Source organism: Syngnathus scovelli, unplaced genomic scaffold (assembly GCF_024217435.2).
Source record: "Syngnathus scovelli strain Florida unplaced genomic scaffold, RoL_Ssco_1.2 HiC_scaffold_30, whole genome shotgun sequence".
Lineage (NCBI taxonomy): Eukaryota > Metazoa > Chordata > Actinopteri > Syngnathiformes > Syngnathidae > Syngnathus > Syngnathus scovelli.
In genome coordinates, this window is record NW_026061392.1 from 1,194,808 (window position 1) to 1,219,128 (window position 24,321).

Below are 24,321 nucleotides of genomic sequence, written 5' to 3' on the forward strand. Positions count from 1 at the left end.
AAAAACAGTTGTATGTCTTGGTACGTGTACTTTTGGTCTGAGAGAACGGGAAATGATCCCATCCCTGTGTTTTACTTGAAAATTTGTAATTTCATAACTTTATTCAACACAAATCGGGAAACAAAATACGATCGTAATTTCTCAAATGATTTTTCAAACTTCGGAAATGCTCTATGTCTCCCTTGTGTCGCAAATAATTGAGGCTTTTGACGTTGCTGGCATGGTTTGGAGTGTAATTCACCTCCACTGCGTTGGTGGCGTTTGATATTTGACATTAGAAAATATTTCTGTCATTTTACTTTAGAAAGTAAAAGTTGTTTTCTAGAAATCCATACTTGTGATGTATGAGGAACAACAATCGGGCGCATTCTTAAAAAGACAGACCTACAGCCGACAAAAAGGTTTTGATACGTTCATATCATATGACGAGTCAGGAACGTGGTAATTACATATTATTTTGCATTTGCTAATTTGGTGAATACAGTTTAGCGAGCAAATGCACAGTGTTAGAGATTCGCTCAGTCCAACTTATTTTGCAAGAACCACACGGGAGACGAGTAAGTCCCTTTAGACACCTGCAGGTGGAGAGTCCATTCGTCGCTGTGCGTACAGCGATGTTCGAATGGAGGTCTGACTCTCGCCTCCTGCAAGAGCATTTTTATTAAGAGAAACAGGGTGGGGGTAAGAGTGGACTGAATAGAGAAAGCCCTTGACCTCTAGTCAAAACATAGCAAGGGGTGTTTTACGACTTTGTGTAGGATGGGACACGCTAGGTGATTTATCACAGGTTGCATTCCAACATAAGCATAAAACTAATCTAGCTAGGTTATTTATTACAGGCTGCATTCCAACATAATCATACGATAAGAATAATCTGGAGAACCCTGACACACAGTTCCAGAGTACAGTTAATTACATAGTCAAAAGCGTTCAGTGTGTCACAGCATCGCAGACTTAAACTCCATGTGCATACTACTGCGCTTAATTTTTGTTTTCATCAGAAAGACCAGAGGAGAGCGCGAACACAGTCCCCCACTACCAGAAATAATGCAGTCAAGATTCACACAGTAGGGGAATTTGCAGAGGTCAGCACAACCGTAGTGCAATGGCTGAGCCTCACATGGGGTGAACCACCTTCTTGATCATGGGCCGACGTCTTTACCGCACACGCCATTTTCAGTCACGGGCTTAATTGCTAAAAACGTGTGGCACACATACACACTCAGTGGATGAAACAGGATTCGTAGAACTGTTTAAGTCAAAGTCAAAGTCAAAGTCAGCTTTATTGTCAATTTGTCCACATGCCGAAGACATACAAAGAAACCGAAATTTCGTTCCCCCCTATCCCATGGTGACAAGACATGGCCCACAACAGACAAACAAGTAAACAAGTATAACAAAAGCGTGCTGAATAAATAATGAATAAATAACACAACAAATAAATAAATAAATAAGAGGAGCAAAAAAAGGAGCAAGTGTGCGTACAGCAGACATTCCAGAAAATAGCGCAACAGTGCCGCACGCTACGCAGAAGGGGGTAGCGAGTTCAGGGCCCTAACAGCCTGGAGAAAGAAGCTGTTGGCGAGTCTGGTGGTGCGGGAGCGCAGGCTCCTATACCTCTTCCCAGAGGGCAGAAGGTCAAACAAAGAGTGAGCCGGGTGACTCACATCTCTGGCAATCGAGGTTGCCTTGCGGGCGAGATGGGAGGTGTAAATGTCCTTCAGGGAGGGGAGCGAAGCACCAATAATCTTACCAGCCGTATTCACTATGCGCTGCAGGGCCTTCAAGTTCTGTTCAGTGCAGTTACCACCCCAGACAGCGATGCAACTGGTGAGGACGCTCTCAATGGTGCCACGGTAGAATGTAGACAGGACTGCCTGAGGAGCACATGCACGCCTGAGCTTCCGCAGGAAGTACAGGCGGCGCTGAGCTTTCTTTGCCAGTGACGAGGTGTTTGCGGACCAGGAGAGGTCCTCACTGATGTGCACCCCCAGGAACTTGGTGCAGCTCACCCACTCCACCACAGCACCGTCGATGATCAGCGGCAGGTGTGTTGTGTGACCCTTCCGGAAGTCAACAACGATTTCCTTGGTCTTATTGACGTTCAGCAGGAGGTTGTTGTCCCTGCACCACATGGTCAGAAGGTCAACTTCCGACCTGTACCGAGTCTCGTCGCCCTTCGTGATGAGACCCACCAGAGTCGTGTCGTCAGCAAACTTCACTATGCGGTTGTCGCTGTAGGTCGCAGTGCAGTCATGCGTCAGCAGGGTGAAGAGCAATGGACTAAGCACGCAGCCCTGGGGGCCCCCGTGCATGCATTGCCTTTTTTAACCTGAGAACCCTAAAACTGTATGAATTTGTATTTATTGAAAACGTCCAACATTACCACTGAATAATATTTTTTTTCCTGAACAAGTTTTGAAAATGACAAATATATCAAATAACAATAACATAAACAGTTCACCGCCACACAGCCCCAAGCACCGGCATCGACTTCCAGGCGTGTGGCAGCGTGGACTTCCATCCCTGGAGGTGGCACTTCCAGCCACAGAGGTGGAAGAGAGCTCCATAGAATAGGACCGGGTGTGCGTGAAACATATAATAGTTTTTCAAACCTTCTGTGTCACTCCAAATCATTAAATCCTTCCAACTAGTGGTAGAGTGTCCACCCTGAGACTGGAAGGTTGTGGGTTCAAACCCCGGCCGGGTCATACCTATAAAAATGGGACCCATTGCCTCCCTGCTTGGCACTCAACATTAAGGGGTGGAATTGGGTGTTAGATCACCAAATGATTCCCGAGCGCGGCACCGCTGCTGCTCACTGCTCCCCTCTCCCCCAGGGGATGGATCAAAATCACACGGGGATGGGTTGAATGCAGAGGACAAATCTCACCACACCCAGATGTGTGTGTGATGATCATTGGGAAAAAAAAAACTCTTCGTCCTCTGTGTCACTTACAAGCAAAGCCACTAAAGATGCCGGTAGTACATGGGGCCCTTCGTCATCTTCGTCATCCCGTGATCGAATCCTTTGCCGCTGATGTCACTTGCAGTTCAAACTACAGTAATCCCTTGCTACATCACGGTTCGTTTATCCATTTTTCGTTTTTTTTTTTATTTTGAAAATTTGTGACAAAAAATCACGTATAAGTTGCTCCTCAGTATAAGTCGCCCCCCCACCCAAACTATGAAAAGAAACGTGACTTATAGTCCAGAAAATACGGTAATGACAACACACAATACAACAAAACACAACACAACAATACTTACCTTTCCTTTAAAATCTTTTTCTCTACCTAACACAGACAGATAATGGGAGAATGTGTCACAATGTGAAGGAGATGTATTGGGTAATGCAGAAACAAAATAAAAACTATTATTTAATGTTTGACACATTATCCACTAGGCTACTTTCCTCTTGACATTCATTAAATTGACAACGAAGGGACTTGAACCCCTTAATCTTCTGATCCAGTCAGTTAACTCCACTTGAATCTAGGCTGTAGATTTACTGTATATGCTCAAAAATCATTGCACTGCTATCACTTGTCAGAATTTCCTGTATGGCTATCTGGCCTAATGGATAAGATTTCAAATCTAAACAGGTATTCATGTCTAGTGTATCATCAAATTGAAAGAGGAAAATATGTCACGGTCGGGTGTGGAGCATGGAGCAGGACGACCAAGTGCAGCCCGGACCAGGGTCCACCGAAGCAACTCAAAATACAGACTCGGTAAACTGACATGACCTAAACAATAACTTGACTGACCGGGACGTGAAACAAGAAGACAGCAGGACACGACGGCACCAAGACAGCACGCCAACACCGAACGACAGCAACCAAAACCAAAACCAATGATCCGACAGGGAGAGAGGGGCAGACAGGACTTTTATACACGACAGGTAACGAGAGGCAGGTGGGAACAATCACACTGATCATGGGCACACAGGAGGGGAGGGGCGAGCACACAGACAGAAACCAAGACAGACACATAGTGGAGCAGTTGGGGGCGAGACGTGACAAAATATAGGTAAACTGTTTTTGTGCTGTTTTGATCTTTGTTGTGGTGACCCCAAATGTCAGTGACAAAAGCCAAAAGAAAGAGGCACATTTTTCATCTGATGTACAATTTTTAATTTGTTTCTCTTGACTCCAGTTGAGCAACCTGTGCTTGCTGATATTCACAATCCCTGCTTACTTTGCTGCCCTACCCCTTAAAAGAAGAAAAAGTTATTTTAGTCTGAGCAACCTGCTCCCTACTGAAAATAGGGTTTTCAACTAAGGCTTCCAACTAGGACTAGGGTTTCCAACTAGGGCTAGAGTTAGGGTTAGGGCTAGTTTGGACTAGGTATATAAAAAGTCTGCCCCACCTGAGGACCGAACTCTTGACCTTTAGATTGTGAGACTGGCATGCTAGCACCTGCATTAATGAGGCTGTGCATTTACAGTTTTACAATTCTTTTTTACTGTAAAATTGATCCAACCACCGGCCATTTCAATCAAACTGAACTTCACAGAAAGATAAAGTGACTTTTAGTCTGAGCATTCTGAAACTAGGGTTTCCAACTCGGGTTAGGGAAGCCAACTAAGGTTTCAAATTGTGGCCAGGGTTTCCAACTGGGGCTTCCAACGAGGATGAGGGTTTCCAATTCGGGCTAGAGTTAGGACTATATAAAAGTGTGCCCTGTGTGAGGGTCGAATTTACGACCTCCAGATTATGAGACTGACACACTACCACTTCCGCGAACGAGGCTATGCATTTGCAATTTGTGCAATTGTTTTTTACTGTAAAATTGATTCAACCACCGCCCATTTTGATCAAACTTAACTAGGCTAGGGCTAGGATTTCCAACTAGGACTAGGGTTTACAGGTAGGGCTAGATTTAGGGTTGGAATATATATAAATCATGCACCGTGTGAGGATCAAACTCTCGACTTTCAGATTACGACACTGACGCGCTACCGCCTGCGCCAACGAGAATTTGTGGCACCTGTCTTAAAATTCTATTTTACTGTAAAATTGATTCAACCACCGGCCATTTCCATCAAACTGAACTTCATCAAAAGAAAAAGGTACTTCTGTCTGACCATTCTCAAAGTTGGGTTTCCAACTGGGGCTAGGGTTTCCAACAAGGGCTCGAGTTAGGGTTAGGACTAAATAAAACATAGCCCCGTGTGAGGGTTGAACTCACGACTTTCAGTTTACTAGACTGACGCGCTACCGCCTGCGCTACCGAGGCCATGAATAGTTGGTTTTACAAAGCTATTTTACTGTAAAATTGATTCAACCACTGGCCATTTCAATTAAACTCAACTTCACAGACAGTAAACCTTATTCTATGTATTATTTATTATTCTTTTCTATACTGTCAGAAAGGTTTTGGTTTCTGATTTCTTTTTTGTTGTGCTGACTCCCCCCCAATCTCCATTTTCAGTGCAACAAAGTGACAAAAACCAAAAGAAAAAATGCTTTCTCTATTGCACACTAGAGCCAGCATTTCCAACTAGGGCTAGGGTTTCCAACTAGGGTTCCAACTCCGGGTAGGGTTTCAAACTAGGAATTCCAACTGGGGCAAGGGTTTCCAATTAGGGTTTCCAACTCGGGCTGGGGTTTCCAACTAGAGACAACATTGGACAGCTGCCACTTGTTGGGAACCTTTAAATGTTTAGTCTTATCAACGAATGTGTTTCAGAGGCCAGATTTAAAACGTGGCTTCTGGTTTTCGTGAACCAAACCCATTAAAAAAAGTGAAAGAATGAAACAGTTCTTAATAGGAGAAGCCTGGTTAGCTCAGGTGGTAGAGCATGCAAGTCTTAATCTCAGGGTTGTGGGTTCTATCCCCATATTGGGCAGCCCACACTTGTCGGGAACCTTTGATTCTTTAGTCTTATCAATAGATGTGTTTCAGAGGCCACACTTAAAACATTTCTCTATTTCCCCTAACCCATTCAAAAAAAATGAAAAAATGAAACAATTCCAAGGTCGAAAAGCCTGGTTAGCTCAGTGGGGAGAACATGCGACTCTTAAACTCAGGGCCGTGGGTTCGGTTCCCACATTGGGCATCCTTGCTTGTTGGGAACCGTTAAACAGTCTTATCAAGGCCACACTGAAAACATGGAGTATTTCACATGGCGATGTGGCCTAATGGATAAGGCACCTGACTTCGGATCAGACGATCCCTTTCATAGTCAATTTAACGTGTCATGCTTTGAAATCAAAAACTTGACTTCAGTCTGAACCAACTCTTGACTGATTGATTGAACTTTATTCATCCCACAGCAGGGAAATTCACTTGTCACAGCAGCGCATATCAGTGCAATAATAATACGAGTGCAAGAATAAAACAAGTGCCAGAATTACAAAAAAGGGTAAATAACAGACAAGGATAAACACAAGTGCTGCTAGTAGAGACGAAACACATTCATTTTATCAGGCGGCATGCATGTTGTAAAGTCTGACAGCAGAGGGAATGAAGGACCTGAGGAACCGTTCCTTCCTACACCGAGGGTGCAAAAGTCTGCCGCGAAAGGAGCTGCTCAGGAACCGCACACTCTCATGGAGGTGGTGAGAGGTGTTGTCCATGATGGATTTAAGCTTAATCAACGTCCTCCTCTCACCCACAACCTCAATGGAGTCCAGGGGACAGCCCAGAACAGAGCTCGCTCTTCTGAGCATCTTATTCAGTCCCCCCCTGTCCCGGTCACTACTGCCCCCACCCCAGCAGACCACAGCGTAGATGATGGCCGAGGCCACCATAGAGTCATAGAAGGTCCGGAGGAGAGCCCTGCACACACCGAAGGACCTCAGTCTCCTCAGCAGATGGAGGCGACTCTGGCCCTTTTTGTACAGGATATGGGTGTGATCAGTCCAGTCCAGTCCAGTCCAGTTTGTTGTTAAGGCGAACACCCAGGAATTTGTAGTTCTCCACTACCTCACTGTCCGATCCCTGGATGTTCATTGGAGTGAAGATGGGTGCTGTCCTCCCGAAGCTCACAATCAACCCCTTCGTCTTGCTGGTGTTGTTCACCTGATGCTGGTTGAGCTCACACCAGCTGACAAAGTCCTTGATGACCAACCTATATTCCAGATCGTTCCCCTCTGCGACATTTCAAACAATGGCCATGTCGTCGGAGAACTTCTGGATTTGGCAGTGCGCGGTGTCGTGGGTAAAGTCTGACGTGAACAGGGTGAAAAGGAAAGGAGCACCCTACCCTGGGGGACACCAGTGCTGCAGTGCACCACGTCGGACTCACTGCGATGTAACCTCACAAACTGCGGCCGGTCGGTGAGGAAGTCCGTTGTCCATGCAGTCAGGCACTGGTCCACACCCGCCTTCTCCATCTTCACCCTAAGCAGTGACGGCTGGATGGTGTTAAAAGCGCTGAAGAAAACAAAGAACATGATCTTCCCAGTGCTCCTGTTGTCCTCCAGGTGAAGCAGTGTTCTGTGCAGTAAATAAATCAATGCATTGTCCACCCCAACACCAGGCAGGTAAGCAAACTGCAGGGGGTCCAGCTGCGCTCCCACTAGTGAACGCAGGTGACCCAGGATGATCCTCTTCATAGTCTTCATCAGGTGGGAAGTCAAGGCAATAGGCCTGAAGTGGTTAGGCTCCTTGGGGCATGGCACCTTTGGTACAGGGACCACGCAGGAGGTCTTCCACAGTACTGGGACCTTGTTCAGGCTCAGGCTTAGGTTGAACAGGTACCTGACCACACCACTCAGCTGGTCCGCACAATCCCTGAGCAGTCTCGGCCAGATGCCGTCTGGGCCCGGGGTCTTCCCTGCTTTGATCTTTCTGAAGTGAACCTGAAGATCTGTAAAGAAGAGGGGGATGTCGGAAGACCGGGGTGATGGAGTGGAGACAGGAGACAGAAGAGTGACTCCGGGGGAGGGGGTTGGTGAGCTGGCGGGGGGGCTGGAGTGTCGAAGGTGGTAGAAAAAGATGCGGAGCGAGGTGAAGGGGTGGGGGGGGAGGCGGAATCAAATCTGTTGAAGAACAGATTGAGTTCATGCACCTGTTGGATTTTGTCCACAATTTAGGGAGCGCACTATCTGCGCCTCACGGCAAAAGTCATTGCCAATCACCAGTTATCCAATTTACTCACTGTGTGCTCGTTTGATTTCTTCAGATTTAGGAAAATGCTAAGACACTGAAGCAGAAATTAGACTTACACAGGTTGGTTGAGTTCAATCACAATTCTTGTTCAGAAAGCTCTGTCTTCAGGAAAGTACAATACAGCGCTGGGCCTTTCAAGAGCGCAAAGTCTCCATTCAGAAAAGGCCACCTTCAAGGTTCTTTGGTCAGCTTATATTCAGTCGGCCAGTGTGGGCCGAGTTTGATGGGTGATGAGTCTTTGGGGTGGGGCAAGTTCACAGGAGAGTTTGATTCCATGGGAGTGGGTGCTGGTTCGGTGAGAGCTGGTTCCGTGGGGTTGGGTGCTGATTATGGGAGATTCGATTTGTGGGGGCTGTTGTTGTCCTTTCCGTCTTTCAGCCTTGACGATCGTCTTTGGCTTGGCTGTCTCCCTCTGGCACCTGCTGGTTTTATCTCCAAGTGACCTTCCTGTAAACATTCTTGCACATATACTGTTCCACCTCATCCATTCATCATTCTTTCAATTTTGTCATTTTGTACGGAATTATGTGAGCTTTTGGCTGTGACATCATCTACCTATTTATTAATGTTCCCTGACCATGCAAAGTTTGTACTCACCACTTACCATGTTTTTGTTTGTTTGTTCTTTTGATCTCCATGTACTTGCTTACGTCATCATATTCTTAATTTAATCATGCTTTCAACCATATCTTTTCTTTGTTAGGCAAAATATTTCCCTCTGTCCAGAACGTTCAGTAGTAATCGAAAACTGGTGTCTAGAATTAGTCAAAACATAAGATACAATCAAGTACTGAACATTTTTAGACAACTTTGGCAGTGTCCGTGATTTAGAAAATCATCAGGCATGCATTGAACAGTTCCTTAAGGGTCATTAAGCTATTCAGGCAATATATCAAAAAACATTTGTTATTTCAAAGTGCTCAGAAATATATATATCAGATCATAAAGTTATAAAAACCTTTCTCATTACCACTTATCAAAAATGTCTAGTTATGTCTTCTTTATTGATTTGGTGTGTAGGTATAATTATGTTTAAAATGTTTCTTTTATTTATTTAATATGTGAATATACTTGTCTGCTTATGTACTTTATTCAATGAGGTTTGAGCCAGGGCTGTGGACTCGGTCGGATTTTTGCACCGAGTCCGGCCTCTTGACCACCGAGTCCGAGTCCGGGTCCCAGTCCGGCTGTCAATTTTTTCCGTTAATTCATGTGACTGCTTCGTCTTTAGTCAAGGCTAATTTAGATCAAAATCTATCAGAACGAACGCAACTGCTTTCACACTGGCTGGTTCGGCTTATATAGGATCCCTTGCTGAGAGGGCGGACGTAAAAGTGAGGCGACGTTCCAATCGGACGTCGGATCGATAACATTTTCCCTGCCCCACCGGAGTTGTGCTAGTTCATAACGTAGATCACTCGAGGCATAGTCATAAATGTACGGTTGACAATTTAACCGATAGAAGTGGATACATTGGAACATAACCTACACTCTAATATATTATTTGACATGGTATTAAATGCGTGGCTTTACAAAAATGGTCATTGAAGCCCACCCTTAGCCCTGAGTGCCATTGGCATGAGGCAAAACGCTTGAAAACACTCTTGCCCAATTAAATAACCATTCTGAAACACGGGACATGTAAGATAATATTTTTTAATCATTAATTACACCATTATAGCTCAGACATTTATCTAAACACAAATAATTAGTGACGACCCCACAACTATCGAAACACATCAATGATATAAGCTGGGTGACATAATCGTCCTTGACATTGGTACATAATGTAAACATTAGCCTAAGTGCAACTCAACGTGGCCACATTGATCGTAAGCAGGGCTGTGGACAGTATTCCTACTCGCATTCTGAGCAGCATGATGAAAATAAAATTGAACGTGATTTTTTTATTGTCGGACTCGGTGGACTCGGTCAAAATCAGCACCGAGTCTGAGTCCGAGTCCGGCAAAAATGACAGAGTCCGACCGAGTCCGAGTCCCCGAGTCAGAGTCCAAGTCCAGGAATATAGGTACGTTTTGTGTGCCAAATCTTCATTACAGCCAATAGCAGATTTCTGATTAAAGGTACAAAAAGAAAAGCAATGACTATGTGTGTCCGCTGGTTCTTCTCTGCAACACAGGAAGTTTGCATTCACTACAGTTGTGCCCATCGGCAAAAGGCAGCCCCCAACTACCACATGAGTAGCCGACAGGCCTGTTCTAAAACAACTCACTGATGAGGACGTATTATTTTCAAGGAATGTTCTAGAAGTAATCGTTGTTAAAAAAAAAAAACACATGATGGTGGTTCTTGGAGATCACTGTTTATATATACACACACAAATATATATATTGAGTCTAGGGAGACAAATACACCGCAAACTGTGGGTAGGTGTCAGGTGATGAGCCACAGAAAAAAATCACAGTTGCCACAGAAAGATGACAAGCCTCATTTTGAAGCAGAGCTAAACATCAGGGATGAGAACGGCAAATGAAAAAAAACACTGATATATTGATCAAAACCAGAGCACATTTCTTGGCTTGCTTATCCGAGTCGACAGCATAGACATGGAGACTTTCAAGGCAAGTTACCCCAAGTTGCGCAGCGGTCTGGGTTAGCTACAACAACCATACACCATAAAGGTCAAGCCAGGTGCCGTGCCATATTCAGTAAAAAAAAACAGGAGGATTCCACTACCACTGGTGGGTGAAGTCAAGAGAGAGCTCCAGCGCATGGAAGCTCTGGGCGTCATTAGTCGGGTGAAGGAGCCAACTGATTGGTGTGCCGGCATGGTGGTCGTGCCCCAAAAGGACAAAAGCAGCATTTGAAGACCTAAAGAAAGCTCTGTCCTCTCCTCCGGTGCTGGCTATGTATGACCCGGGCAGAGACACCAAAGTATCTGCTGATGCATCATCGTATGGGTTGGGGGGCGTAATTCTTCAGAAATGAGGGGAAGGATGGAAGCCTGTGTCTTACGCATCACGGTCACTCACTCCAACTGAGCAACGATACACACAGGTGGAGAAGGAAGCTCTGGGCCTCACATGGGCCTCACATGGGCCTGTGAACGGTTTCGGGATTTCCTCATTGGAAAGGAGTTTTGCCTGGAGACCGACCATAAACCCCTTCTCATCCTGCTTGGAGCCCAAGCACTGGATCTTTTGCCACAGAGAATCCAGGGTTTCAGGATGAGGGTGATGTGCTACTCATACTCCATCGTGCACGTACCAGGAAAGTCGCTTTGGACAGCAGACACACTTTCACGTGCAACCTGTAAAATGACGCATGTCCACTGATGACCAGGAGCTGATGGAGAGCACAAACATATTTGTGGACTGTGTCACTGAGAGTCTACCTGTCAGCTCATCATATACAGAAAACCTGAAAGAGCAGTTGAAAGCCGACAGTGTCTGCTCGCGTGTCATGACCATGTGCATGGAAGGATGGCCAGCACATGCAAAACAGGAACCAGCGCTAAAAAATGACTGGCCGGAGCGAGCCACATTAACAGTGAAAGATGCTAAAGGACACACGACTGGTAATACCTTCCGCAATGAGGAACGACGTGCTGTTCAAATTACACGAAGGACACTTAGGTGTCCTGGAATGTAAATCACGTGCACGTCAATCTGTGTGGTGGCCGGGACTCAGCCAGCAAGTGAACAAAATGGTACTGAACTGCAGGACATGCATACAAGAGCGACACAACCCAAAAGAGGCACTCGTGCCATCAGGGTGCCCTGAAAGACCTTGGCAAAAGTTAGGAACAGACCTTTCTACACAAGAGGCAGAATAATCCTCTAAGGCAGTGGTTCTTAACCTTTTTGGAGGTACCGAACCCCATCAGGTCCATATGTGCATTCAACAAACCCCTCTTTGGGGGGCGGGTTAAACGAACCCCATCAGTTTCATGTGCACATTCACCGAACCCCTCTATATAGGGGGGGATGACATACCAGCAAATCAGTGTGACTTCTGCTGTTGCCTTTGCAAGAACAGTTCAGATATGCGTTATCACGAATTTACACGATATTCAGGTGTGTTCAGCCATCCGTGGGCGGGGGGGGGGGGTCCCGGGGCGGGGGCGGGGCAATGACATACCAGCTCTGCCGAACCCCTGAAGCCGACTCACCTAACCCCAGGGTTCGATCGAACCCAGGTTAAGAACCACTGCTCTAAGGTCTGACGAGACAAAGGCAGTCTACCCTATGATCCCTGGAAAAAGGGAGATGTGGTATTATCGTATGTTGAAACTATAATATTATATAGTTTGTTATTGGAGGTCTCAAATAATGTTGACAGTTGGGGGCTCTGTGGTGCGCCAGGGGCATTGTACTGCTATGTAAGACATGAGTGGGGAGAAAATAAAAAGTTGCTGAATAAAGAAGTTGCATTCGTGTTCATCTCTACTCCGTATAAACACAACAGTCGTGGACTGCGTTCGCGCTCTCCCCTGGTCTTTCTGATTAAAACAAAAATCACACGCAGTCGTACGTACATGGAGTTTAGGTCTGCGGTGCTGTGACACACTGAATGCTTTTGAGCATGTTATTAACTGTACTATGGAACTGTGCATTTGCTTGCTAAACTGTATTAACCAAATTAGTCAATGCAAAATAATATGGAATTACCACGTTCCTGACTCGTCATATGATATGAACGTATCAAAACCTTTTTGTCGGCTGTAGGTCTGTCTTTTTAAGAATACGCCCGATTGTTGTTCCTCATACATCTCAGTATAGATTTCTAGAAAACAACATTTACTTTCTAAAGTAAATTGACAGATTTATATTCAAATGTCAAATATCGAACGCCACCATCACAGTGGAGGTAAATTACACTCCAAACCATGCCAGCAACGAGAAAAGCCTCAATTATTTGCGACACGAGAGATATAGAGCACTTCTGAAATTTGAGAAATCATTTGAGAAATTACGATCGTATTTTGTTTCCCGATTTGAATAAAGTTATGAAATCACACGTTTTCAAATAAAACACAGAGATGGGATCATTTCCCATTCTCTCATACCAAAAGTACACGTACCAAGACATACAACTGTTTTTACCTTCAATACTCATAATAGACGCCCAATCGATAGGTGACGCTGTTTGAAAGAAGGTTTGATCAGGTACCTACAATCCTGTGCGCCAAAGATGTTTAAAGTAAAAAAGACATTAATGAAAACAAAATACTTGTTTAAACCTTCTATTTAGGTTGAGTCCTTGTAAGTATAGTAAATCTATCAACGTCTATTGTTTGTATTAGAAGGACTGGTTGCTACAATTTGAGTGTGAGACCGCCTGTGAATTTGGTGAGACCAGCAGTGACGTGGCCCGTTTTGACCCAGATTATCAGATCTCTCTTTCTTTTCAGATGGAATAAATCTTTCGCCTTTTACTAAAGATTTCCGTGGGGAGGAACAATAAGAGTCTATCTCTACCCATTCTCACCAACGGTTTGTTAGAATAGGCCTCTTTGGCACCACTTTTATGGTTAAAATTCTCTCTTCTATGATCAGCTCTCTTAATCCCTCAAACCCAAGAACCGAGACTACACTTGATTTTAGCCAAAAGGCCGAGAAGCGATGGAGTATGCGAGTGACGGACTCACTTACAGGCTTCCCCGTCTACCCATTCTCAGCAACGGTTTGTTAGAATAGGCCTCTTTGGCACATGTGATTAGCTGGGTAGCTTGAGCTATGCCGTTATATCGCTGCAACCCTTCTCTTGCTTTATTAGCTTTCTCTTCTCTATGACACCCTTTGCACATATGTAGAAGTCGCTCTCAGTTAAGACTACAAGGTCACACGTCATCACACAGGCTAGGCAGAGTCGCCTCCTTGCAGAAAGGCGGCCCAGAGTAGTATAAGAGCAGGAACCTTGGCGCTGGGAGAGGGACCTTCTTTCGCATCTCGCAGAAAGGGCTCCACAGCTGTGCATCGATCATTCTGGCATACATCAAATAGTTAAACTGTGAAGGCTGCCTCTTGGTAATTACTGTTAGCATATCGAGCATTAAAGATAAAGAACTGGGATCAAACCTAACAGGTTACAGTACGGAACAGAGTGCTGCTCTTCTGGGCACTAATAAATCGGCAAACTTGTCTGATGACTTATTTGTTCACTCTTCTTCACCCGCAGTAATAAATATAGTTCACGAGGCATATATGCTTCCCCTTTCAGCAGTCTCTATCCAAATACACAGTGTAGATACCTATTAAAATGGTAGACCCGATGAACATGAAAGGCAAAGATGGATAATTCGCCAAGAACTTTCCAGGGTCATCATATGTACAACGGCTGCACTGAAAGAGTTGGGCCAGAATAGAGCGGAACTCATGCAGAAGTGCATGAACACCACCTTGCTGAAAGAATAAAACCAACACAATGCATGAATTCACGACAAATGACATACCAGCAAATCGGTGTGACTTCTGCTATTGCCTTTGCGAGACCAGTTCAGATATGCTTTATCACGAATTTATAAATCTGGTGTGTTCGGACCTCCGCAGTGGAGGCTCTGCTGAACCCCTGAGACCGACTCACCGAACCCCTAGAGTTTGACCAAATCCAGGTTAAGAACCACTGGTTTAGAGGCAGTTATTTCTGCAAAAGGAGGATCTACTAAATATTGCTGTCATTTTTCTGTTGGAGTTTCCAAATGTATGCACCTGCCTACTTTTGTTTAAATAATGATTGCACCCTGTCTGCAAATCCTATAAACTTCATTTCACTTCTCAAATATCTGTGTTGATCACTGCCATCATCCGCCATGCATGGATTCGGGCCATCTGATTGGTTCCTTTGCCCCCCCATACACACAGGAATTGGTTAGGACTTGATTAGTAAATGCTAGGAATCGTTTTGCCTGTCTGTTCAGAGCAAGAAACAAGCCACTAGCCCCACGGGAAGTTGTCATTTTCTGTAAGCTTGTGTGTATGTAAATTTGTCATGGTCCAACGTAAGACTGTTTAGGGTGAATAAAAAATAACTGCAACAAGTTTATTCTGCTATTAACCAGATTCAAACTGGGGTTGCAGCCGCCTCATTGCTATATTATGGCCAATATGCAGTTGCATGTTTAGGGTCTTTTCTCTAGGAACTTCAGCCACGACACCCAGGCAGACCATGAAAGAATGTCGATGTTAAAATGTTGGTTGAACTATCCAATAACTACGCAGATCCGATGATTCCTAAGACTTGAGATCAGACAAAATTGGAAAGACTATTTTTTGATGGTGTCTGTGAGTTACTTCAACCCAAAAGTTCACATAAATTACACATAGCTAATGTTGACCACAAAATGGTATGTGAGCTGGCCAGGAGTCCTGGAATCTTTTGATTTGTAGACAGATGCGTTATCCATTGCTCCACGAGCCCCACGGGAATATGTGGCTTATAAACTTGTGTGTAACACTTTTGCAAAAATGAAAAACAAAAAAAAAATGGGTGACATTATTTGAATATGCCATGATGCTTTATCCATTGCGCCATTCGCCCTACAAGTTAAGGCTATCGACCGCAAACGTGAGGAAAATCGTCATTGTCCAAAAGATGGCTGTTCAGCAATAGTGAGCAAGGGACAAATTCCACATAGTTATTTGAGTATGCCATGACCCTGATTCGAACCAGGGTTGCTGCAGCCACAACACCGAGTACTAACCACTATATGATCATGGCCAATATGCGCAACTTATTTAACGCTACTGCATACAGGCCATGATCGTGTAGTGGTTAATGGTTGTGTTCCATTCGAATCCGGGTTATGGTATAATCAAATTACTTTGATGAATTTGTCTGCTGGTCACTGTTGCTAAGCAGCCTTCCTTTGGACAATGACAGTTTTCCACACAAGTTTACAGTCGATACAGTCTTGTAGGGTGAGTGGCGCAATGGATGACACATGACGGCAGATTCAAGTGATGAGAATCGAAACAACAGATTCAAGAGACCCAAGGTAAATGAACACAACCCGTTTCGTTTCAATTGACAGCCCATGTGACATGCACCTCAGATGAAATGGGGCTAGTTGATCAACAGCAATGTTTTAACGAAGGGATCATCTGGGAGTTAAACCCCAGACCTCTCACACCCAAAGCAAGATTCATACCCCTAGACCACTGGTGTCAAACTCGAGGCCCGGGGGCCAGTTATGGCTCACCGTATCATTTTCTGTGGCCCGCAACGACAAATTGTGCATTAAATCTATGTCATACTAACATTGCAAATTGTCGGAACTTTTAAGAATCTTCTTAAAATTATTTTTGAAATATGTGAAAAGTTTCCACGAGTCTGATTTGAAAAAGCAATTATTTGTCAGTTTGTTTTGTAGCTTATACTGTATATAATATGAGGCGTTTATTTATTTGGGTTGACAGTCATAATGGCCCATCGAGGGAAACTTTGACTACAATGTGGCCCGCGACAAAAATGAGTTTGACACCCCTGCCCTAGACCAACGAGCCTCAAAGAAAGCTTGCAGACCATGGTACATTCTGTGTAACATTGGCCTGTCATATGAGAAAGGACTCATATGTGAGGTTGCTGTTTGTGGACTTCAGCTCTGCCTTCAACACCATTGTGCCGCAGCGACTCATCTGCAAACTCTATGAGCTGGGCCTCAGTACCTCCCTCTGCAACTGGATACTGGACTTCCTCTGTCAGAGGCCTCAGGTGGTGCGTGTTGGCGACAAAATCTCCGCCAGCATCACGCTGAGCACGGGGGCCCCCCAGGGCTGCGTGCTCAGTCCATTGCTCTTCACCCTGCTGACGCATGACTGCACTGCGACCTACAGCGACAACCACATAGTGAAGTTTGCTGACGACACGACTCTGGTGGGTCTCATCACGAAAGGCGACGAGACTCGGTACAGGTCGGAAGTTGACCTTCTGACCACGTGGTGCAGGGACAACAACCTCCTGCTGAACGTCAATAAGACCAAGGAAATCATTGTTGACTTCCGGAAGGGTCACACAACACACCTGCCGCTGATCATCAACGGTGCTGTGGTGGAGAGGGTGAGCTGCACCAAGTTCCTGGGGGTGCACATCAGTGAGGACCTCTCCTGGTCCGCAAACACCTCGTCACTGGCAAAGAAAGCTCAGCGCCGCCTGTACTTCCTGCGGAAGCTCAGGCGTGCATGTGCTCCTCAGGCAGTCCTGTCTACATTCTACCATGGCACCATTGAGAGCGTCCTCACCAGTTGCATCGCTGTCTGGGGTGGTAACTGCACTGAACAGAACTTGAAGGCCCTGCAGCGCATAGTGAATACGGCTGGTAAGACTCTTGGTGCTTCGCTCCCCTCCCTGAAGGACATTTACACCTCCCATCTCGCCCGCAAGGCAACCTCGATTGCCAGAGATGTGAGTCACCCGGCTCACTCTTTGTTTGACCTTCTGCCCTCTGGGAAGAGGTACAGGAGCCTGCGCTCCCGCACCACCAGACTCGCCAACAGCTTCTTTCTCCAGGCTGTTAGGGCCCTGAACTCGCGACCCCCTTCTGCGTAGCGTGCGGCACTGTTGCGCTATTTTCGGGAATGTCTGCTGTACGCGCACTTGCTCCTTTTTTTTCTGCTCCTCTTATTTATTTATTTATTTATTTATTTATTTATTTATTTATTTATTTATTTATTTACCGTATTTGCCGGTGTATTGGTCGACCTTTTTCGATCCAAAATCAACCGAAAAAAATCGACCTCGACTTATACACCGAGTCATAAAATTTAACTTCGTATTCATCGCTTCAAATGTGATGGTAACCAAGGCCGTTTCTCATGCATCTCATTGTGCGTTGCACTTAGAAAATTTGAACCGGGCGGCGTGCGCGAGTGCGCGGCCCACTGGAAGTCCAATGAGGCGCCGCGATCTCCTGCGCGGTGCTTATAAAATGCCGATCCGCTCGGCTTGGAGCTATTTCCGACCTCCTGTTGGTGCCGGGCGGCGTGCGCGAGCTCGCCGGCCGCGATCTCCTGCGCGGTGCTTATAAAGTGCCGATCCGCTCGGCTTGGAGCTATTTCCGACCTCCCGTTGGTGCCGGGCGGCGTGCGCGAGCTCGCCGGCCGCGATCTCCTGCGCGGTGCTTATAAAGTGCCGATCCGCTCGGCTTGGAGCTATTTCCGACCTCCCGTTGGTGCCGGGCGGCGTGCGCGAGCTCGCCGGCCGCGATCTCCTGCGCGGTGCTTATAAAGTGCCGATCCGCTCGGCTTGGAGCTATTTCCGACCTCCCGTTGGTGCCGGGCGGCGTGCGCGAGCTCGCCGGCCGCGATCTCCTGCGCGGTGCTTATAAAGTGCCGATCCGCTCGGCTTGGAGCTATTTCCGACCTCCCGTTGGTGCCGGGCGGCGTGCGCGAGCTCGCCGGCCGCGATCTCCTGCGCGGTGCTTATAAAGTGCCGATCCGCTCGGCTTGGAGCTATTTCCGACCTCCCGTTGGTGCCAGGCGGCGTGCGCGAGCTCGCCGGCCGCGATCTCCTGCGCGGTGCTTATAAAGTGCCGATCCGCTCGGCTTGGAGCTATTTCCGGCCTCCCGTTGGTGCCGGGCGGCGTGCGCGAGCTCGCCGGCCGCGATCTCCTCCGCGGTGCTTATAAACAGCCGCATGCGCACGGCCTCCCGGAATTTGAACACATTTCGTCAATAAATTTCGCATATTGAATTTTGAAGTTTAATATAATGCAACAATTGAGCTCGACTTATACAAAGGATATATCATAAAATCGTAAATTTCCGTTGAATTTTAGGGGGTCGACTTATACACCGAGTCGACCTGTACACCGGCAAATACGGTATTTATTTATTTATTTATTTATTTATTGTTGTGTTATTTATTCATTATTTATTCAGCACGCTTTTGTTATACTTGTTTACTTGTTTGTCTGTTGTGAGCCATGTCTTGTCACCGTGGGATAGGGGGGAACGAAATTTCGGTTTCTTTGTGTGTCTTTGGCATGTGGAGAAATTGACAATAAAGCTGACTTTGACTTTGACTTTGACTCCACACAACGATAGACAACAGTGTTTCAAAGAAGAGCTCGTCCGGGAGTTTAACCCGGGCAATCAAAGAACCCTAGGCGAGAATCATTCCCCTGCACCAATGAGCCCCATAGTAGACCAGCTGACCCCATTACATTCCAGCAGAATTTCAAAGATTCTCCCAGAAGGTAAACTTAAAAACACATGGAAGAACACACACAGGTGAAAAAAATGTTTCCTGCTCAGCTTGTGGCCAAAGATTCTCAGAGAAAGGAAGCTTGAAAAGACACACAACAACCCACACTGGTAAGAACCCTTTTTCCTGCTCAGTTTGTGGCCAAAGATTCTCTCAGAAGGTAAATTTAGAAACACATGCAAGAACACACACAGGTGAAAAGCCTTTTTCTTACTCAGTTTGTGGCCAAAGATTCTCAGAGATGGGAAACTTCAAAAGACACACAAGAACCCACACTGGTGAGAAAAACCTTTTGCCTGCTCAGTTTGTGGTCAAAGATTCTCAGAGAAGCGACAGTTCAAAACACATACACAGGTAAGAACCCTCTTTCCTGTTTAGTTTGTGGCAAATATTCTCTCAAAGCAAGCCTTCGACGAGGATGGGATTTGAACCCATGCGTGCAGAGCACAACGGATTAGCAATCCATCGCCTTAACCTCTCGGCCACCTCGTCTTGTGTTGATAAGTCATGTTACGTATGTTGTGCCAAGATACTTTGGATGTGAATGTGAAACCGACGAGGATGTGATATGAAATGATGAGTGGAGAGCACAATGGAGTAGCAACCCATCGCCTAAATATTTCAGCCATCGCATCTCATGCATGAGTTGAATAGGCGACGTGATATGGTATGTACGGTGTAGTATAAGCCGCAAGGTAAAATGATACGATACTTTAGATGTGTAACGAAGAAAAGGTAAGCCACAAAATAAGTGACACTGTAAACAAAGCAAAACGTTTTTTCAATGTTGTCTCACCCCAAATCTTTGGGATCATCGGATCTGCACAGTTGGATAGTTCCACCGACATTTTAACATCAACATTCTTTCATGGGTGTCTTGGCTGAAGATCCTAAAGAAAAGACCCTAAACTTATTGTATGCGATTGCATATTGGTCATGATCGTATAGTGTTGTGGCCGTAGCATCACCGGAACGAATCTGGGTCATGGCGTCAGTAAATTACCTTGCTGAATTTGTCCGTTGTTCACTGTTGCCAAACAGCCTTCTGTTGAACGCAGGCTTCCAGACATTACGTCCACCTATGTTTTAACATCAACTTTATTTCATAAAGTTCTTCCAAATTCATCTTGGTGAAACTCCCTCCCTCAGGTGTTCCCATCTTTTTTTAGGCCTGGCTGCCACGAGGCAGCGGTAGAAACAAAATATGACCCTGAAAGGGCACGCCCAAACCGGCTATGATATTAATCAGAATTCGTTCATCACTAAAATGCAGTCCTCAGGTCCATGTCATATTCGCTACCAATCGGAATGTAACGGACAGATTTATATTCAAATGTCAAATCTCGAACGCCACCGTCGCAGTGGAGGTGAATTACACTCCAAATTCACCTCCACTGCAACGACAAAAGCCTCAATTATTTGCGACACGAGAGATATAGAGCACTTCTGAAATTTGAGAAATCATTTGAGAAATTACGATCGTATTTTCTTTCCCGATTTGTGTCGTTATGAAATCACATGTTTTCAAATAAAACACAGAGATGGGATCGTTTCCCATTCTCTGATATCAAAAGTACACGTACCAAGACATACAACTGTTTTTACCTTCAATACTCAAAATAGACGCCCAATCGCTGTTTGAAAGAATGTGTTCGATCAGGTACCTACAATCCTGTGCGCCAACAATGTTTTAAGTAAAAAAGACATTAATGAACACAAAATACTCGTTCGTTTAAACCTTCTATTTAGGTTGAGGCCTTCTAAGTATAGTAAATCTATGAACGTCTATTGTTTGTATTAGAAGGAATGGTTGCTGCAATTTGAGTGTGAGACCCTCTGTGAATTTGGTGAGACCAGCAGTGGGGTGGCCCGTTTTCACCCAGATTATCAGCTCATTCTTTTTTCTCTTCAGATCGAATAAATCGTTCGCCTTTTACTAAAGATTTCCGTGGGGAGGAACAATAAGAGTCTATCTCTAGCCATTCTCACCAACGGTTTGTTAGAATAGGCCTCTTTGGCACATGTGTTTAGCTGGGTAGCTTGAGCTATGCCGTTATATTGCTGCAACCCTTCTCTTGCTTTATTAGCTTTCTCTTCTCTATGACACCCTTTGCACATATGTAGAATTCGCTCTCAGTTAAGACGACAAGGTCACACGTTATCATACAGATTAGGCAGAGTCGCCTCCTTGCAGGAAGGCGGCCCAGAGTAGTATAAGAGCAGGAACCTTGGCGCTGAGAGAGGGACCTTCTTTCGCATCTGGCAGAAAGGGCTCCACAGCTGTGCATCGATCATTCTGGCATACATTAAAGAGTTAAACTGTGAAGGCTGCCTCTTGGTAATTGCTGTTAGCATATCGAGCATTAAAGATAAAGAACCGGGAACAAACCTAGCAGGTTACAGTACGGAACAGAGTGCTGCTCTTCTGGGCACTAATAAATCGGCAAGCTTGTCTGCTGACTTATTTGTTCACTCTTCTTCACCCGCAGTAATGCATGTAGTTCACGAGGCATATATGTGTCCCCTTTCAGCAGTCTCTATCCAAATACACAGTGTAACCCTAACCCTAACCCTAACCTATTAAAAGGGTAGTCCCGATGAACATGAAAGGCAAAGATTGATCATTCGCAAAGAACTTTCCATGGTCATCATATGTACGAAAGAGTTGGGCCAGAAGACTAGAGCGGAACTTATGCAGAAGTGCATGGACACCACCTTGTTGAAAGAATAAAACCAACACAATGCATGAATTCACGACAAATGATATACCAGCAAATCAGTAGTACTTCTGCTGTTGCCTTTGCGAGACCAGTTCAGATATGCGTTATCACGAATTTATAAATCAGGTGTGTTCGGACCTCCGCAGTGGAGGGAGGCTCTGCTAAACCCCTGAGACCGACTCACCGAACCCCTAGAGTTTGACCGAATCCAGGTTAAGAACCACTGGTTCAGAGGCTGTTATTTCTGCAAAAGGAGGAACTACTAAATATTGATGTCATTTTTCTGTTGGGGTTTCCAAATGTATGCGCCTGCCTACTTTTGTTTAAATAATGATTGTACACTGTCTGCAAATCCTATAAACTTCATTTCAATTCTCAAATATCACTGTGTCGATCACTGCCGTCATCGGCCATGCATGGATTTGGGCCATCTGATTGGTTCCTTTGCCCCCCCCCCTCCCCCATACACACACAGGAATTGGTTAGGACTTGATTAGTAAGTGTTAGGAATCGTTTTGGCTGTCCGTTCAGAGCAAGGAACGAGCCACTAGCCCCACGGGAAGTTGTCATTTTCTGTAAGCTTGCGTGTATGTAAATTTGTCATGCTCCAACGTAAGACTGTTGAGGGTGAATAAAAAATAACTGCAACAAGTTCATTCGGCTATTAACCAGATTCAAACTGGGGTTGCAGCCGCCTCAATGCTATATTATGGCCAACATGCAGTTGCATGTTTAGGGTCTTTTCTCTAGGATCTTCAGCCACGACACTCAAGCAGACCATGAAAGATTGTTGATGTTAAAATGTTGGTGGAACTATCCAATAACTACGCAGATCCGATGATCCCTAAGTCTCGAGATGAGACAAAATTGGAAAGACTATTGGTTGACAGTGTCTGTGAGTTACTTCAACCCAATAGTTCACAGAAATTACACATAGCTAATGTTGACCACAAAATGGCATGTGAGCTGGCCAGGAGTCCTGGAATCTTCTGATCTGTAGACAGATGCGTTCGTTATCCATTGCTCCACGAGCCCCACGGGAATATGTGGCTTGTAAGCTTTTGCAAAAATGAAAAAATAAAATAAAAAATGGGTGACATTATTTGAATACGCCATGATGCTTTATCCATTGCGCCACTCGCCCTACAAGTTAAGGCTATCGACCGCAAACGTGTGGAAAATCGTCATTGTCCAAAAGATGGCTGTTTAGCAATATTAAGAAAGGGACAAATTCCACACAGTAATTGGAGTGTGCCATGACCCGGATTTGAACCGGGGTTGCTGCGGCCACAACGCAGAGTACTAACCACTATACCATCATGTGCATCTTATTAACGCTACTGCATACAGGCCATGATCGTGTAGTGGTTAATGTTCGATTCGAATCCGGGTTATGGTATAATCAAATGACCTTGTTGAATTTGTCTGCTGGTCACTGTTGCTAAACAGCCTTCCTTTGGACAATGACAGTTTTCCACACAAGTTTACAGTCGATACAGTCTTGTAGGGTGAGTGGCGCAATGGATGACACATGACGGCAGATTCAAGTGATGAGAATCGAAACAACAGATTCAAGAGACCCAAGGTAAATGAACACAACCCGTTTCGTTTCAATTGACAGCCCATGTGACATGCACCTCAGATGAAATGGGGCTAGTTGATCAACAGCAATGTTTTAACGAAGGGATCATCTGGGAGTTAAACCCCAGACCTCTCACACCCAAAGCAAGATTCATACCCCTAGACCACTGGTGTCAAACTCGAGGCCCGGGGGCCAGTTATGGCCCACCGTATCATTTTCTGTGGCCCGCAACGACAAATTGTGCATTAAATCTATGTCATACTAACATTGCAAATTGTCGGAACTTTTAAGAATCTTCTTAAAATTATTTTTGAAATATGTGAAAAGTTTCCACGAGTCTGATTTGAAAAAGCAATTATTTGTCAGTTTGTTTTGTAGCTTATACTGTATATAATATGAGGCGTTTATTTATTTGGGTTGACAGTCATAATGGCCCGTCGAGGGAAACTTTGACTACAATGTGGCCCGCGACAAAAATGAGTTTGACACCCATGCCCTAGACCAACGAGCCTCAAAGAAAGCTTGCAGACCATGTTACATTCTGTGTAACATTGGCCTGTCAAACACTCCACACAACGATAGACAACAGTGTTTCAAAGAAGAGCCCGTCCGGGAGTTTTACCCGGGTAATCAAAGAACCCTAGGCAAGAATCATTCCCCTGCACCAATGAGCCCCATACTAGACCAGCTGACCCCATTATATTCCGATTGGTAGCCCATGTGACATGGACCTG

General features: G+C 45.3%; 5 non-coding genes across 5 annotated transcripts; 2 read left to right on the top strand and 3 right to left on the bottom strand.

Moving 5' to 3' along the window:
- Positions 1 to 1,007: 1,007 nt before the first annotated feature.
- Positions 1,008 to 1,173, bottom strand: LOC125966060 (U1 spliceosomal RNA). Its single transcript, XR_007480038.1, has one exon. It is a non-coding gene; the product is annotated as a U1 spliceosomal RNA (small nuclear RNA).
- Positions 1,174 to 13,478: 12,305 nt separating this feature from the next.
- On the top strand, positions 13,479 to 13,588 carry LOC125966048 (U5 spliceosomal RNA). The gene has a single exon (XR_007480027.1). It is a non-coding gene; the product is annotated as a U5 spliceosomal RNA (small nuclear RNA).
- Positions 13,589 to 19,695: 6,107 nt separating this feature from the next.
- On the bottom strand, positions 19,696 to 19,777 carry trnas-gcu (transfer RNA serine (anticodon GCU)). The gene has a single exon. It is a non-coding gene; the product is annotated as a tRNA-Ser (tRNA).
- Positions 19,778 to 21,177: 1,400 nt separating this feature from the next.
- LOC125966058 (U5 spliceosomal RNA) lies at positions 21,178 to 21,289 on the top strand. Its single transcript, XR_007480036.1, has one exon. It is a non-coding gene; the product is annotated as a U5 spliceosomal RNA (small nuclear RNA).
- A 1,968-nt stretch (positions 21,290 to 23,257) lies between these two features.
- Positions 23,258 to 23,330, bottom strand: trnah-gug (transfer RNA histidin (anticodon GUG)). Its single transcript has one exon. It is a non-coding gene; the product is annotated as a tRNA-His (tRNA).
- Between the last annotated feature and the right edge of the window lie 991 nt (positions 23,331 to 24,321).